This window comes from Acinonyx jubatus, chromosome B1 (genome assembly GCF_027475565.1).
Source record: "Acinonyx jubatus isolate Ajub_Pintada_27869175 chromosome B1, VMU_Ajub_asm_v1.0, whole genome shotgun sequence".
Lineage (NCBI taxonomy): Eukaryota > Metazoa > Chordata > Mammalia > Carnivora > Felidae > Acinonyx > Acinonyx jubatus.
This window is the reverse complement of record NC_069382.1, coordinates 192,295,475-192,313,431: the sequence shown is the minus strand read 5'-3', so window position 1 is coordinate 192,313,431 and position 17,957 is coordinate 192,295,475. Positions and strand designations below refer to the sequence as shown.

General features: G+C 43.9%; 1 long non-coding RNA gene across 1 annotated transcript in view; it reads right to left on the bottom strand.

Moving 5' to 3' along the window:
* LOC128314590 (uncharacterized) overlaps nucleotides 1–17,957 on the bottom strand; it is a 129,850-nt gene that overhangs the window by 99,071 nt on the left and 12,822 nt on the right. Inside the window, exon 3 of the long non-coding RNA XR_008296417.1 lies at nucleotides 15,422–15,590. This is a non-coding gene — a long non-coding RNA (uncharacterized LOC128314590). The remainder of the gene's footprint in view (nucleotides 1–15,421; nucleotides 15,591–17,957) is intronic.

The following is a 17,957-nucleotide window of genomic DNA, read 5'->3' as shown; positions in this document are numbered from 1 at the left end:
CCTTGCTTCTCCCTTCCCTGACTTCCCAGTATCTTGCTAGTGTCTCCCATTCACTGGACACAGGTGGGAGGCAAGAGGTAAGTTTTCAGAAGAAAAGAGAATAATGGATCTGAGCGCAAACTGGCAACACCAAACCAGAGAGGTGGATGCTATTGTAAGGAATGCAGATGAAGAAATTAAGTCACAGAGGAATAAAAACACCTGCTCAAGATCACAGAGTTGAACCCCAAAGCCCACATTCTTATCCATCCTGCCACACAGCCACTGATAGATAAATAATGGAGTTCAGTGGGAATGCTAGTTCAGCTGGGGTGGGCAGGGGGGCAGGGACAGCTTCCCAGGAGACCAAAGAAAATACACTTGATCCCAAGAACAGGATCACGGAAGAGATTCAAGCTCAGAAAATGTGCAGCCTCAAGAACTAGCAAATAGCACAGTACCTGCTACATATAGAGGGTTTAACAAATGAATCTATTAAATTTGTAAGTGGATGAATGGGTCCCTTAAGTTGAACAGTATCTGGGGTGGAGAATAAGCCAACCCCAAAACTAAGAGGGACGGCTCGCCATCACCAAAGGGCTCTGTGCCCTTGTCAGTCTAAGAAGGAAGAGAAGACTGGGGGTAGCAGTTGGTGTTTATTGATCCCTTGCAGCATCGTGAAAGTGTACTAAGAGGATTGATTATCTCATTTAACCTCATGCCACAGGGACTATCATTATCCCCATTTTACAGATGAGGAACCTAAAACTCCCAGACTTAGGTACCTTGCCCAAGGTCAGCCAGTAACTAAGAGAGCCAACATTCAAATCCAAGGTCTTCTAATTTATCCCAAGTCCTTCCTCCTTCAGTATGGATTAGCCAAGGAACTAGGGTGGACAGAGGCTACCTTCGGGAAGGGAGAGGATGCCAGGGAACCTATTTACAGAGAACTGAGGAAGGAAGGGGCCGGGGAACCAATGGGGTTGCAGGTTGGTAGAAGCCAAATAATGAAAAATGAAATTACTCAGATGCCAACAAAAATCTTTTCCAAATTCTACCTTTGCAAAGGCAATTCCACTTGTACTTTGATCTTTGACCCGAACCCATACAATTAATTCCACATCATATTTCTGCATATTGCTCTCCAAGGAGAATTGAGTTTACACTTCCCCCCAATCCAAACCATAACAGTACTTAATTAGGTGATAATTTATGTAGTACTTAGCATGAACTTTTGGCACTTGCTGGAGAAGGCTGTACAAGTGTATACATGTTATCACCTGACTACATCAAGTAACGGGGCCCGGGCATTGGTGAGGTGTCTTGGGCTTTACAAGGTATCAAATGACTTTATAACCCTGTAGTACCTGGCTTTCTAGTAGGCAGAACTGTCTCTGGTGTGTATTAATATACTGAATATTATGCCCACATGCACTTAAAACACTGATCCTGAGCACTTCAAAACGACAAGGAGGCTGGAAAATCGGAGAAACAGATGTTGGATGAATAGTCAGCCTACTCAGGGTCTATCATTCAACTTCAGGGACGTTGTATAACAGCCGAAGGGGATCTCTCAGACCTTCATAGTGGAAAATAAACAGAACATTCCCTGCTGGCAGACATGGTCCGTGGTGATAACGAGGCTTTGCTCGCTCCAGTCCAACACTCACGCCCCAGCCCTTGTCGACAGGACTGACCCAGAAATGGCTCTTTTTTGGAACATCCCATCAGGCCTGAGAAGGTCATGACTGTGTGGCCCCGAAACATTGCAGATGCTCATTTACATAACACGTGCTTGTCGAGAGAAAGGAAATCCTGGGAAATGGCAGATGCCTGAACTTCAGTGAGGATACAAGCTTGGGTCCAAGCCTCTGAAACACAGAACCTAGAAGATTGCTTTCCAGTTGTCCCTAATTCTCCTTTATGCTCGTGAACAGAAGAAGAAAGAAATAGAAAGGGACATTATTTTGGCTCCTGGCTACTACATTGCATCTGGCCTCGCTCAGAACTCAAATCAGTTCAAGAGAAAGTACAGTCCCAGACTTGGCCCTCTTCTGTTGAGTCCAGGAAGAAACAGAAATATGAAATATGTCCTGAGGACCACCAGTTTCTTCGAGGCCCATGGCCCTAGGTGCACTAGAAAAGTAGCTCATATCTGAGCACCTAAGATAGAAGGGAATCCACAAAGATGACTCACGCCGTTGAGTCATGGCCCCCACACACCACAGACAACTGTTCCCAGCAAGTTCAGATCCCCCTTTAAGGTCATTCCCTCTCTGAGGTCCACCTGGCACATCACCCTTGGGTTTATCTTATGGCTGGGGCCTTGATCCCGCTCCACGGATGGGGCTTTCGATGTGTGTCCTGAAGCCCTGCCCCTCTGCAGGCCCTAAGGACTGCATCTTGAGGCTGTACCTGGCCTCCCCCCCCCCCACCCCTTTAGGCCTCTCTCCACCACCTCCTTGTACTGGCTTTTTAGTTTATCTGACTCTCTGCTTGGACACACCCTCCATCCTCCTGCGGTCAAAAGGAAAGCAAGCAGAGGCTTCAAACTTCAGCTATGAGATTGAAATTTAACATGAACCCTCTCTTCCCTTCCTGGTACACTCCAGTCAAAAATAGAAGTATTATATTCCTAGCTCCCACGCCTACACAAATACTACAAATCTAGTGTGGGTCTAAAATAGTGTTGAACCAAGCCTATAATTGTTTCATAAACCATATGCCTGTTCTTTCTCCAAGAATTCTTTTAAAATTGAAAATAAGGAAAACATTGTTCTGGGTGCTCTGAGGAAAACAAAGATGAATAATGTGCAATGTCCTTATGGAGTTTACAACCCAGCTCGAGAATTAAGACACAAGAGCCGTGTGGCTCCAGCAAATCCAGAATCACAGATGACTGAGATCCCCGGACTGGAAGATTTCTCAAAGAATATCCAGTCTAACAGCCTGTTTGCCTCTGCCCGAGCATCTCCAGGGACAGAGAACTTATGACTTTTCAGTTCAAATCCTTTCATCTTTGAACAGCTCTGGACGCTGGACGTGTTTTACGTAAAACTGAAATCTATTCATCTGGGGCTTCTGCCAATAAGTTTACACTGGAATCTCTCAGGAAAATCTCAGTATTCTCTATTCATCATGGTGGACATCAATTACTCGAAACTGTTTCTTATATCTCCACCCTGTAAAATTCTTCTTTTTTCAGACATGATATCTCTAACTCCTGAATCATTTTTATGCTGCATTATGCTTTTCATAATTATCCTGTTCAATTTTCCCTTAATTCTGTTCAGGCTGCTTATCCTTTTGAGAATATGGAACAATGTTAATATATGACATGTGGTTGAATTACAGTAGAGAAGAATCAAGCTCTTGCCCCTCTTTCCTTTGGTAATGTATTTTAGTGATATAACATTCAAGTTTTTTGAGAGCCACATCATACATATCAAACTTACAGCAACTCTGATCCTCAAGGGTGCCAATGGAACGGGACGACATGGTTTATCTACCTGGTTGGTTCGGGGAAGCCAACCACTGAATAAGTTATCTCAGGCTCACTGCTCCAGTTTCTCTTACTAATCCTGGATCCCTGCTCCATCACCCAGCAATGTAGGCCATATGCTCCAGGCAGGTCTTGCGAACCTGTGTGCTTCACAGATTGCCTGCTGTGGATGTAAATGTTAGTGAGAACCAGGTTAAGGACAGAGCTCTAAGACACCCTGCAAGGACATGTCCTCTGCTCTGGAGCATGCCTTCCCAGAACCTACCCCCCCCCATACCACCTGCACCTCCCCCACCCTCACTGAAGCGATCTCCATATTGCAATGGGATTAATGCAAACACAAAGTTTAACACTTGCCCTGTCTTCACCCTAGCTCCCCACAGTCTATACTCAATAGCACAGCCAGACTCTGTTAGCACCCAAGCCAAATTACCTATGCCTCCACTGCTGATCCTCCAACAGCTTCCCACCCTGATCCCAATAAAAGCCTTTAAATGGCTGATGAAATGTGATATTGAACCCTCTCCGGTCTTCTGCCTCCCCTTCTACCCCTCTCAACCTGAGGCACTCTTCTCAGTCAAACTGGACTCCTTGCTGATCCCCAAACACACTGGGCAAGCTCTGGCCTCAGGGTCTCAGCATTTGCACTTTCTTTTGGTCCTTCCATCAGATACCCCATGGCTTACTCTCTCATCAAGTCATTTCAATATCACCTGCTCCTTACATACCCTGACCAATCCTCTGGCACACTCTCTCCCTATGCCCTGCTTCACTTTTCTCTGTGGCCCTGATCAATATCACCTTCTGACCTAAGATCAAATTCACATATCTTTCATGGTTATTGACTCTCTCTACCAGCATGTGGAACGTTGAGGTAAGTGACTTACTGATGCTTCTCCAGTGCTCTGTGGTACATGACACAAGGTAGGCATTCCTTATACATTTGTTGAATGAATGAATGAATGAATGATCTTTTAGTGAGATGTCTCAGTAGCTTATTTGTATTGATAGGTTTCACTATTCATTTGTTTGGGGAACAAAGGATACACTCAAAGTTGGCAGGGAAAATCAGGGTCTCCAAGTTCTCAGGCTCCACGTTGCATCTCCATTCCCAAACCATGGGGGCAGTTCACCTCTCACTGGCTCTCCCATCTTGGCTGAAATGACCACCCTCTACCGTCAGCCCCAACCCATGGAAGCTGCAGACACAGACTTCCTTTATGGGCTATTGCCCATATCCCCAAATCCCACCCACAAACTTAGAGACCTACCTTCTCTCAATAGCCTCATTAACCAGGCAGCACCTTGGAGAAGGCAAAGGAAAGGCCTCAGGCAAACTTATCCTGTGCTTTCACTGTAATTTCATTTGTACAACAATTAAACCATAGACCTAGACCTAGAACCCCACAAGGAATAAAGGTGGCCTTATTTTCCATACTTTCTGCATGATTGTCAATGGAAGTCTTTGTTCTGTCTACCCAAAAGATCTTGGAAGTCTAGAGATGTCACCTTAACCTTTGAACCTCTCTTTAGTAGATACCAACTGATCTGGGATAGTAGTTATGAGCAGGAAGCCCATCATCACGTGTCTGGGGTTCAAGTCCCAGGCCTACCACTTTCTACCTAGATGATGCAACTCAGGTAGTTCAACCTCCCTGGACCTCATTATCCTCATATGAAATCAGTGATGGTACCTACATCACAGATGATTGAAATTGTAATGCCAGATAGTGTCTGCGACATAGGAAGCATTCAATAAATATTAGCTAAGAGTACAAGTCTATTAACTTAATATTTAATAGATTTTTAAAACAAATTGAATGTTTTCTGTCTTGAACAGTGCTATGTTTGCGAATTATGAGGAGAGATGAGTCATAGCTCATGCCCCCAAGGAGCATGGAATCCAGGTGGGTAAAGTATCAGCCGGGATCCGGGTAGGAAGTGGACAGCATGCTCAGTAGGATTTGTGAGGCAGAATTTAAAGAGACTATTTACAGAGATATGTCCAGAGCTAAAGAAACCATATGAGGGGCACCTGGGTGGCTCAGTCGGTTAAGGGTCCGACTTCAGCTCAGGTCATGATCTCGTGGTCCATGAGTTCGAGCCCCGCGTCGGGCTCTGTGCTGACAGCTCAGAGCCTGGAGCTTGTTTTGGATTCTGTGTCTCCCTCTCTCTCTGGCCCTCCCCCGTTCATGCTCTGTCTCTCTCTGTCTCAAAAATAAATAAACATTAAAAAAACTTTAAAAAAAGAAACCACACGATGTGTTGAGGCACCAAGAGATGAACAATAGCAGGAAGCTGTGACCATACATGGGCTTGAAGAGGCAAGAGAGGAAACAGTTCCACTGGAGTGAACCAGGTGAGATCAGAACCCTGACAGGGGTTGTCTGACACAGTCAGAGCACCTTGAATCAGGGATGGGGAGAGAGAAATAAATGCATCACCCTCCATCTCCTCTTTCTCTCTTATCCCTTCTCTGTGTTTCCCAACCAGAGGCAGAGAGCAAACGAGCCTGGGTGGAGCAGCTCTTAGAGGGAAAAAGGGGGATTGGGTATAGCGGTAAGGGGATTGAGAATAAGTGGTACCAGAAACAAGCCACTGTCATTTTACTATATATCAGTGCTCACACTAATTGCTTTGCATAAATAATCTCTAACAGTCAAAACAAAACTGAAGGAAGGTATCCATTTTCCTTCCACATTTCTCAGAAGAGGAAGTTGAGACTCCACGAGACCAAGTGGTTTTTCCAAATCTATACTGTCTAGTCTAGTCTCTCCATGGGTGTAAGGAGTGTTCTTTCCATTGGGCCATAGTGTCCCCTTCACTCATTCAACAAACATTTATGGTGTTCTGTAGCAAAGACAATAATATTCACCAAATATTACATCTTCTCCTTGTATTTCCTCCTTGCACAGTTAGGTGTAGCCATGACCTGTAACCATTGGTTATTACCAATGAAACATGAGTGGAAGCTCCATGTATCATGTCCATGTTGGGATCATGAAGAGGCTATGTATAAATCTTGACCGTCTCTCTTTCTTCCACTGACATAGCACTGAAGAGATTACAAACTCCAGATCATAAGCTAGGAGATGGTCAAGCCTCCCTCAGCCTAGACCCCTAAGTGACTGTGTGGAGAAGCACCTCCTGCTGTCATTCATGTTACATCAGCAAAGGTAAGAAATAAACTGTTGTGTTAAGTCACTGACTTTGGGGTTATTTGTTACTTAGCATATTCTAGTCTGTCCTAATACATGTGCTAACTTTATGTCAATTTCTTTGTGGTGCAGAAAGCACAACAGTAAACAATGGCTCCACTGCTCTTGGAGTTTCAGTCAATGCCATATGACAACTGCATACAATGACAAGTAGATAAAGGAGGAATTATTCCGCAGGACTAAAAGAAAGAATAGGCAAGGTGCTTTAGCTCTCTTGAAGGACACGCAGAACTTTGCCAGCAGAGAAGGGAGAGAGAGAACTTTTCTGGAAGACAGATGGCAAGGCAGATACTTGGAGATTTGCAATATCAGGTGGCAAGAAGCTGGAAGGTCCCGCCATCAAAAGGAATCCACAATTATACCAAGTTTCTTACATGATTGGGTCTAGATCACCAAAATACAATCCAGAGGGGAAATGGATAAAAAAGGAGGAAAACCTGTAATCAAGTAAAATGAGGAAATAAACTGTTACAGAACTTGATTTCAATAGTACAGGAGAACCAAAGCTCTACCTGTGATCGCATGGAAATGTAGAAATTTAAGGCGGGATTTGAGTGTGTGGAGCCACACAAGCTGATCAAGGGTTTGCTGTTGGCAGTGGCAGTAACAGTGGGAACAGTGGCAACTTTCCTCCTTAAAGAAGTCACAGAGCCCAATAGTAACAGAGCCCTGACCCGTGTGCATGTAAGGCACACATGACTTATATGCATTATTATTGTTTAATTGACTTATTTAACAAACTGTGTGCCAAACACCATTCCAATTACTTTCCAAACTATTCAATTTTCATAAGAACCTTAGTGGTAGATATGACTATTATTTTTATCCTTTTTTTTTTTTTTGCAGATGGAGAAACTAGAACACAGAGAGGTTCCATAACTTACCCAAGGACACACAGCTAAGGAGTAGCAGACCTGGTCTGAGGCAATTGAACTGCCATCTTGAGAATGCTGCTTTATGTTTTCATCAAATCCTCACCATCAAGCATTTTACTGTTGTTACTGTTATTGCCTCATCTTACAGATGAGCAAATAGGTTCAAAGAGCAGTATTTTTACCAACATCTCGTGGCTACTTTATATCACAGCGCAGCTATAGGCCAGACCTACGGACCCCAGGGCCCATGCCCTGTCCTTACATGGCCCTTCCAGTGGAGGCTTTGGCCTTCTGCATTTTTCATCAAGTCATACAAACCCATGTGGGCCTAAATTTATTTTCAAAAAGCTTTGCTTATTTAGGTGAGGGTTTAAGGTCACGAAAATCCATAAATCAACAAATGGCCACGGAGCACCTACTGTGCATAGGACAAAAGTAAGAAGTGTATCAAGCCATATAAGCTGTCCCTGACTCAGGATCTTACACTCGGTTGGAAGTAAGGCACACTTTCTAACTTCGTAAAACAAACCCGGTAATAGTCTGGAGCAGTGCGTAATAGATGGTGAGGAATTTCAGAAATGTCAGAAAGGAGTCCAGGAGGAGAACACAGAGAATGCATTGGGCCGTGGTCAATGGGAAGGGTCTGAATGGATAGAGAGGAAACCATGGTGTCACTCAGGTTCTGAATCCAGAGTAAAGGAGGAAAAGGCCAGAACTGGTTGGAGTATAATTGGTGAGGATCAGGGACGGGGCGGGGGGTGGGGGGCAGAATTCCAAGCTAAGGAATAGCATGCTGCTCTGTGATAAGTAGGTCAGTCTATTAAGAAAATAGAACCTTAACCCAATGGGACTTGGTGTAGACACCACTGGGAGGTCACCAGCCTAGTCGGCAGCTCCTTGGAAACACTGCCTGGATGGGGAATTATTACAACATCAGTTATTCTGCCATCAGAACGGCCTATTTGTGAGCCACCAACACTTAGGCCTTAAGGAGAGAGAGAGAAATGGAGGAGGAAAGGAATGGGGGAGTGGAGTGAACAAAGAGAAAGAAGCTTAGAGCTGAGACAAAGCCCAGGTTATATCTGCCCATGATCAACCCAACCAAAAACTAACCTTAAAACAAAGTTGCTCTCAGAATGCAAGTTAGTATTATTGAATTGCTCCATTACCATCAGGACTGTTTTCATTTTTAAGCACGTGTGTGGTCGCCTCCACATTGACGGACTATTCACAGCCAGGGAAAACACCCCCAAAATCATTTTCCAGGGCATCTGTGCCCTTGTGGAGGCTGCCACGATGTTTTAATTGCATTGGATAGAATTTCAATGGAAGGGGTAGAAGCAGTGCATTTTCAAGAACTAATAATTCTGTAATTTTGTAGGTGGGGCATACTTTTTTGGCACAAATAGGCAGGAGGCATCTGCATTTCTCTACAGCAGGCGTTCTCATTTGGAACAAGACCAGGACTATCAAAAGTGCACGCTGTTTCTTTCTAACTCCCTCAGAGGACCCTGGAGAAAATGTGCCTCAAGAGGGTCCTGCCTGATGCGAGAGGTCCCGGGAAGGTTTGCTGCAGGAGAAGCCAGGAGATGATGGTTCAGCCTCATTGAGTCCTTGGTTTCCTGGTCACCTTCTCAGTGACATCTACCCTCTTCACTCCTGGGCTATTTGTCTCCACTGCATCCACCCATTCTCCTGGACCTGGCCACACAGAGAGACAGCGGGTGCAAAGAGAAGCAAAGAGCAGTGGACTTTTGCCAGGAGGTCCCAGTATAGCATCTCAGAGGAGAAAGAATTATGGTGTGGGTCCCTGAGTAAGTTAGTTCACCTTTTTGTACCTTGATTCCTTCTCCCATGTGATGTCTAAGGACCTTCTGACATCCTGTGGTCTATGAGCCCTTTGTACGTTATTCCAGTCTTCCCACAATAAGACCAGAATTTACTTATCCTTGGATCCAACATCATATGGATGCTCCCCCTCCCGCCCCCAAATCCACCCCTCGATTTGCTTCATTGATTCTCTCCTTTTGCCACAAACTCCCACTGGACTTTCTAATTTTGAGGTAAATTTCCTTCTGCCTCCCTAAAGCCACTTTCTCTTCCAGTCTCCTGCTGGCTAGACGTCAGCAGCCAGGGGCCCAGCAGGGAGGGAAAATTCCACCACTCTGAGAGTCCCCTAAGCATTGCCTTATGCAGCATTGCATCCCCAGTGCCTAGGAACAAACTTGCACATAGACTTTATGGATTCATCTGGAGCTCTGTTCTCTAGGGTGGTGTGTCTGAAACACGCTGGGTCCTGGGCATACTTGAGGATCTTATAATAGCTGTGGAGGAAACTCCTCCCAAATAAATACACATGCAAACTGGCAAGGCCACCCAAGCAGGTGCGAACCATGATTTTCAAAGAGCATGGCTAACAATGATGGGATTCAGAACATTCTCATCACCGGGAATCCAGACGTTAAAGTTCAGTGCAGTGCAGACACTAGATAAGGTGTTCGTATTGTGGAAACCTGCCATTTTTTTGGTCTGGCTTTTCTTTGGGGAATTGTCTTTTCCTTGTTCTGTGTGATTCTGATGTGGCTCTCAGTCACGTGACTCTACCTTTCCAGCTATCAGAGATACAGCTATGATTGGTCAAGATGGGAATAGTGATTGGTCTTGGGCGTGGGGGGCAAGTTGGGCCAATTAGAGTATTTTTAGGAGATCAAGACAGTTGACGGGAAACAGAGAACCACATTCTTCTCTCAGGGTTACTATTAGTTGAAATGTTATAAGCTTAGAGCCACCAGAAATTATCTGTACTGCCATGATATAAGAGCAGTAACGCGCACCTGACAGACCACTGTGATCTTGACTGGCCACTGCAAAGGAACTAAGACAGGGAAGAGTGGGTGGAAGTCCAGTTTGTCAGAATGGCCAGACAGCCGGAAGGGGAAGAAGGGCTGTGATCCATGGTGCCCACTCGCACTCCTGCTCTGCCACAGCAGTGGGCTGAAGAAAAGACTGAGCAGAGGGGAGCCCAGCAGCTATGGAGCCTCAAAGTCTAACCTAACAGTAGAAGCAATGCCCACTCATTGACAGGCACTGGACTTGGGCTTCCCATGCATTGTCTCATGTAATCATTGCCATAAAACTTTGAAGCATTACAGATACATAAGTTATATATATGTCCATTGTGATGTGTGCATATATATATATATATATATATATACACACAGTAAAACCTTGGTTTGTGAGCATAATTCCTTCCAGAAACATGCTTGTAATCCAAAGCACTCGTATATCAAAGCGAATTTCAAGAACCATTGGCTCCGTTATGATCACGTGACATTGGGTGTCACATACTGCTCGTCTTGCAAGACATGGCTTGTTATCAAGTTAAAATTTATTCGAAATGTTTGTTTGTCTTGTGGAACACTCACAGAACAAGTTACTCGCAATCCAGGGTTTTGTGTGTATCACAATGGACATGTATAATTTATATGTGATAGCATATATATCATGCGTTAGACCACTATATGTGATATGAGACATATCACATATCTCCATCTCAATGGAAGGGAGGTTTACGAAGGCGAAGTGGCACAGCTGTGGAGCCAGCATTGACAGCTGTGGGTCTGCTGTGTGTGATTGCACAGCTGAAACCCTTCATTTCCTTTCAGCTTCAGGGCCTGGCAAGGAGAGTGGCAAGTTGAAAGTTAAGGGCCCAGAAGCTGAGGCTACATCCTCAAGTGGGGCCCAGAAGCTGGCTTAGCTGCCAAGCGCCCCAGACCCAGGAGTAGGGGGAGCGAGGTTGGGGGTGGTGGCTGTACAACACTGACTCCCTCCAACCCACTGCGTGCAGGACCCCAGGCAGAGCACAGAGGGGATACACAGCAACCCTGGCATTGCCCCCAGGAAGCTTACAGCCTAGACTCTTTGGGATCTGAGCCCCAAAATCTTACCTTATCTTTTAAATTATCTTAAATGGCGGGGTGCCTGGGTGGCTTAGTCGGTTAAGTGTCGGACTCTTGACTTGGGCTCTGGTTGTGATCTCACGGTTTGTGCGTTTGAGCCCTGCATCAGGCTCTCTGCTGTCCGTGTGGAGCCTGCTTTGGATCCTCTGTCCACTCCCCCTCCCTCCCCACCCCCCTCCCCAGCTCTCTCTTTCAAAATAAATAAACATTTCAAAAATAAATAAATTGTCTTAAATGGCCTTTTAAATTTTTTTTTTTTATCGTGTATCTGGTACACAGGGGACTGTATTCCCTGCTCTGTCACCGACTATGATCCCGCGTACTTCTCATCACTCCAACAAATCATGAATGCCTGAGGGCTGGAGTCCCGTGTCGGCCCCTGATGTTCCCCACAGGGTAGTGCAGTGCTTGGGAGGCTTCAATAAATATTCCTTGGAAGAGTCAATACCACACAGCAAGGTGCCACTTTTCCCCCCTCTATTGTAAAAATAGGGCAAGAGAAAAGCATTTATTGTACTAAATTATTTGTAGCAGTGTATTTAACTCTAAAGAAATCAGCAAGCCCCTATTACTCTAGGCCTATGGCCAGGTCTTTAAAATATCTTTGTTATAGTAATATTTTTCTAACCATATTTTCTATAATAAGATTTGACCTTAATTTGTTCTTTTACCACAATTCAAGTCCACCAATTATAGGGCTAGAAGTAGCCAATCAAAGGAACTCAAGAAATCAAGACCATCTACGCTAAAATTCCATTCTTAGATGTTAATAGATGCTACACACACACACACACACACACCGCGGGTTGAGGTGTGGGAGGACTGTATAGATCAATGTACGACTTTACTTATTCCCGTTGGTGATTCACAATGTGCCTTAGCATATCTGAGAAGTCCCAAAGGAAAGAAAATGATCTCTGAGCACTTAGCAGTTCTCAATTTATTGCAGCAAAACACCAATGAAGGCACAGACAAGCCAGCTGCTGCATTTGGAACGCCAGCTTGAGAAACCGATCTGGCATATCCTCCTCTTTAGAGAGACAGGGAACTAGAGAGAGCGCAGGACCATGTGCAGCCTTGGGGATCAAATAAGCGGACACCGGACACTAGATTCCAATGCTACCACCTCAGAGTTACTATCTGACGCAGGCAAATAAAAAAATTCTTGCGTCCTCTTCCAACAAGAATTGGTTCAGCACCTACCCTGTTCCCGGCACTGTCCTTGTCACTTGGGATATATCAGTAAACATGAAACGACCCAAATCTATACTACAAAGTAGGGACAGAAATATCTAGGGAGATACATTGGGGGAGACAGGTTTTGAAACACCTGTCATGATGTTAATTAACGTTTAGTAGCTGGTATCCTGATGGGGAAACTTGGTTGAAAGAATGACCTACAATGAGGAAGAATCTGAAAGAAGAGGTGTGAGGGCCAAAAGAAAGGATATTAGAAAAGCAAATGTCACTTTAAAGAAAAAGTAGAAGAGAGTGACTCTCTCTAGACTGAACTGTTTTCCTGAATATTCAAGACCAAATTTTCAACTAACTCCTAAACAGCTCTACCTGAAGCTCCTCAAGGATCCAACCCTGACTCCCCAAACCAAACGTCTCACTTTTTTTAATGTTTATTCATTTTTGAGAGACAGAGAGACAGAGTGCAAGCAGGGGAGGGACAGAGAGAGAGGGAGACACAGAATCCGAATCAGGCTCCAGGCTCCCAGCTGTCAGCACAGAGCCGGATGTGGAGCTCAAACCCACCAACTGGGCTCATGATCTGAGCCGGAAGTCGGACACTTAACCGACTGGGCCACCCAGACGCCCCCAAACGTCTCACTTTTTTAAAGCTACTTCTTCCTTTTCTGTTACCCACCAAGTTAAACAGCATTACAGTGAAATGAGTTGCTCCAGCATTCAGCTCTGTGTTTGTTCTCCCGACTGTCCCCGGGCTTGCACCAACCAGAAGACGAATGGGAATTAAAATCGGTGAGACGGGAACCGCTTTGGAAACCGGTCTGGCAATGCCTGCTAAGCACAGCATTAATATATGTGGAAATGAATGAAGACCAACCAAATGGGAAAAGCCAAAGGCTATTTATTCAGAGTTAGCTATAGCAAGGGAGTCAGCCACTACCACTTGTGCTTCGGTAGAGACTCAGAGGAAGGTGGGAAAGCTTTACAACGGAAAAAAAAAAAAAAAAAAAAAAAAAAAAAAAAAGGAAGGTTGCAAGTACACCGGGAGAGGAAGCTGGCGACACGAGGGAGCTAGAGGCAGGCTAATTAGAAGCGGGGCACCTGTGTGATTGGTTAGGGGCGCCTATTTGGCTTTCTCTGGTTGGTCCTACTTGGAAGCCAGGACAAAATTCAGGGAAGCTGTCAGTTACCAATCAAGTCCTGATCACCTGGGGTCAATTTTTACAGCAGTTGTTACTTAGATTCCTGGAGGGTTACTAAAGATGGCAGGCTGGCTTCAGGCAAGCCTGACTTCCGGCAAGCCTGACTTCCGGCTTTCTGAGCTGTTTATTGCAGATAGGGAGATGGATCTGTGGGCAAGTTGCTGCAGTTTATGGGTCTGAGTGCTGTTTTTGTGTATGATCCGGACATTTTCCGTCTGTATATTCGGTCTGTCACATATGACTCAGAAATTCTACCCCTAGGTATTTACCCAAGAGAAACTAAAACGCAAGCCCTCAGAAAAACTTACCCCCGTGTTTACAGCGCATGACTCACAATCGTCTTAAAAATGGAAGCAATCGGAACGCCCGTCAACTGATGAATGGATAACCAAAATGTAGTATGTCCACAAAACAGAATATTATTCAGCGATAAAAAAGACTGAATTATCAATGCATGCGACACCATGGATGTACTGAGAAAACATCATGCTAAGGGCTGGAAACCAGACACAGAAGGCTGCATATTAGATGATTTCACTTACATGAAATGTCCAGAATAGGCAAATCCATGGAGATGGAAAATAGATTCGTGGTTGCCAAGAGCTTGGAGGGACAGAATAGGGAGTGACTGATAATGGACACGGGGTTTCTTTGGGGGTGATGAAAACACTCTGAAATTAGATAATGGTGATGATTGCACAACTCTGTGAATAGACTAAAAACCACTGAATGTGTGCTTTAAAGGGATGAATTCTACGGTATGCAATTATATCTCAATAAAGCTGTTAATGTTTTAAAGTCTGTGACATGTGTCTATGTTCCATTGTTCCCCAAAGTCTTTCATTAGTTTTGCCAAGTGTGTATTAGGTAAAGTGCCTTAAAATTCAATAAGCCCCCATTGCCTTTCCTGCTCTTGTCTTAAAAGCAGTCCAGTTGGAGGAGTTATTAGCTAGATTCCAGAAACTGACTTTTGCCCACGGTCCTAGAAATACCTCACATGTTTAGGATAAAGAAATAAAGGCACAGAACGCCTTCCTGAAGTGAAACAACAACAACAACACAGGAATCTGAGGAAAGAAAGGATTCAATTATGAACTGTGATAATTTATCAAGAATGTGGGTAAATCCTGAAAATTCTCTAAATAAAGTAATGAGTCCGTTAGAGATGCAGAGATAAAAGGATGAGGTCAGAGGCAATGCCAACCATCTCCAAATTCGAGATTAGCCAAATTGCCATAAACTTCAAACTAATTCCACCCCATTAATTTCCAAGTGCTCTGAGCTACACTGACTCTAAGAGACAGACTTCTGCTGGCAGCAGACCCAGCTGGACTCAATTACATGTTTTGTTTTCATTTTCCCTTTTTGTCGCCACCAGTATTTTCTTTCAAAAAAAAAAGAGGAGGGAGCCTTCTGATCAGTTATCTTCAGAGGCTTTTTTTAACCTACGGTGCTGCGATTCTGACTGCCCATAGTGTCTGTTCTCACTTACGGCAGAGTTCCAGCCTCCATCCGTGGCAATGTTCATCTGCAGGTAGAAACAGGGAAAGCGGACCACGTTGTAAGGGGCTCTGCCAGTCAGGATCCTGGAGAGGGGCTCTGGAAGTTTCAGTGGAACCAACATACAGCATCTGTGTCCTTCCGGGAGCTTACTGACGAAGCTAGAAATGAAAACAAGAGTGAAAACATACCACAACAAAAACAGAATAGAACGTCTACAGTATACTAAGTGATAGTAACAGCGCTAGGTAGTGAGGCACTTAATATATTATATTGTCAAAATTAGAAGTAATTACCATACTTATTATAATATGACAACTGTATTTAGTGAACACTTGCTATGTGCCAGGCACTGTTCAAAGTACTTTCTAAATGCTAATTCCTTTAGCCCGTGAAGTACATATTTTATTATTCCCACTGTGCAGATAAGAAAATGAAGGTTCACCGAGTTTATGCAACGGGCCAGAGTCACAGAACTCACTCACAGCTCTTTTCACAATATCTGCTGCAATTGCCAAAGCTCATTTCCATTTGCCTTGCTGGAGACATTATCTAATGGGCACATTAACTGCAGTTTTGTTTTGTTTTGTTTCGTTTTTGGTTCAAAAGGCAAGCTCTTGCAATGTAGAAGTGGTTTATCTAACTAATAATATTTAATCAGAAAGCTCTGAAGCTCTAGAAACTGGAAAAAAAAAAGAACCTAATCAGGTAGATTAGACAAACATGTATTTAGAGGATGTCTCCATTCATTCATACATTCATTCACTTATTCAGTACACAATTATTGGGTCCCTAAAACATAGCACCAAGAGAAATAGGCAGAAGGTATCATGATGAAAATGACAGTCCAGTGGGGAGACGAACTGAACTTTTAAACAGATATTCCCAAAACTTAATTGTTTCAAAAAAATTAACACTTAAGATATATAACACGTGAACAATATTTCCACACATGTATTGAAAATTTAGTATTTGAAAAGGAGGAGGAGCTCTAAATGTTTCCTAACTATTCACCTACTATCGTCAAAACACATTCCACATCTTAGAACGAAGGGTACAATGTTAACGTGTTGAACATCCACTTCGTGCCGGGACCTGTTCTAAGCTCGTTACGCATTTCAGCCCATCCTCCCAACCAGATGAAGTAGGTCCTACAATCATCTCCATTTTATAAGAGAAGAAACTAAGGCACAGAGAGGTTAAGCAGCTTACCCAAGGTCACACAACTAGTAGCATAGAGTCAGCATTCTTGTCCAACTGAATGTGAGAAAATGCGTTACGAAAGAATGCAAGTTGACACGCAAGGTTCAGAAAGAGATGTGCTTAAACCCTCGGAAACAGTCAGGGATGGCTTCCAAGAGGAGACCGCATCTTGCTCTTTCAAGATCTTTGGGCATCTGTTTCAGATGCTCTTAAACAGTCTGCTTGGAGGGAAAATGGATGAAGGCACAAATCTGATCGTGATATTCACAAGTCCAGGACTTGTAGCTAGTCCAAAGACTCTCCATAGTTTCAGCTTAATTAGAGAGAATTTTGGATGAAACTGTAATCTGCTGTCTCACGTGACATTTTTATCGCCTGCTTAACATTTCAAATGAAACGTTTTACTGCATTTGATGTTAGTTAAACACTTAAAGTGTACTCTTCATGGTTACAATTCGCAGTGTGTTCTGACTATATTAAGCAAATATTTAAGAAACATTTGGACTGTTTTTCCATTTTTAAGTATTTAATCTGTAATAAACATATAGTATGTTAAAAATACATTTCTTGTACAGTATGTGTTAAGTGTTGAGAATATATTTTTGAACTGCCTTATTTGAGCCCGTCAGACTTTCCATTACAACCCCCTAATTTAAGGGGGTTTTAAACCAACCATAAAATCTCTTCATGCTGATATTTCAGGTAAAATATCTCTCCTTCCAGAAGTCTTTTTTTGGTAGTTGGTGGGTTGTTTTTTACTATTGACACATTTAAAGAAAAGTTGACTTGAGGGGCCTGGGTGGCTCAGTCGGTTAAGCGTCCAACTCTTGATTTTGGCTCGGGTCATGATCTCATGGTTCGTGGTGGAGCCCCCCATCGGGCTCTACACTGACAGCACAGAGCCCGCTTGGGATTCTCTCTTTCCCTCTTTCTCTGCCCCTCCTTCACCCATGCTTGTTCTCTGTCTCTCCCCCGCCTCTCAAAATAAATATTTTTTCTAAAAAAAAAAAAGAAAAGCTGACTTTACAAAATTGGGTATAAAGCAAAGATCCTTCTTGTAGGATTTTAGTGTGATCTTCTCTTATGCTTTTTAATAATCCATATATTAAAGGCATATCCTTAAAAATCATAGATCTAAGGTGCCTGGGTGGTTCAGTTGGTTAAGCATGTGACTCTTGATTTTGGCTCATGGCATGATCTCATGGTTTGTAGGATCAAGCCCCATGTCGGACTCTTCACTGACAGCATGCAGCCTGCTTGGGATTCTCTCACCCTCTCTCTCTGCCCTTCCCCCATAGAAGCGCGCTTGCTCGCTCTCTCTCTCT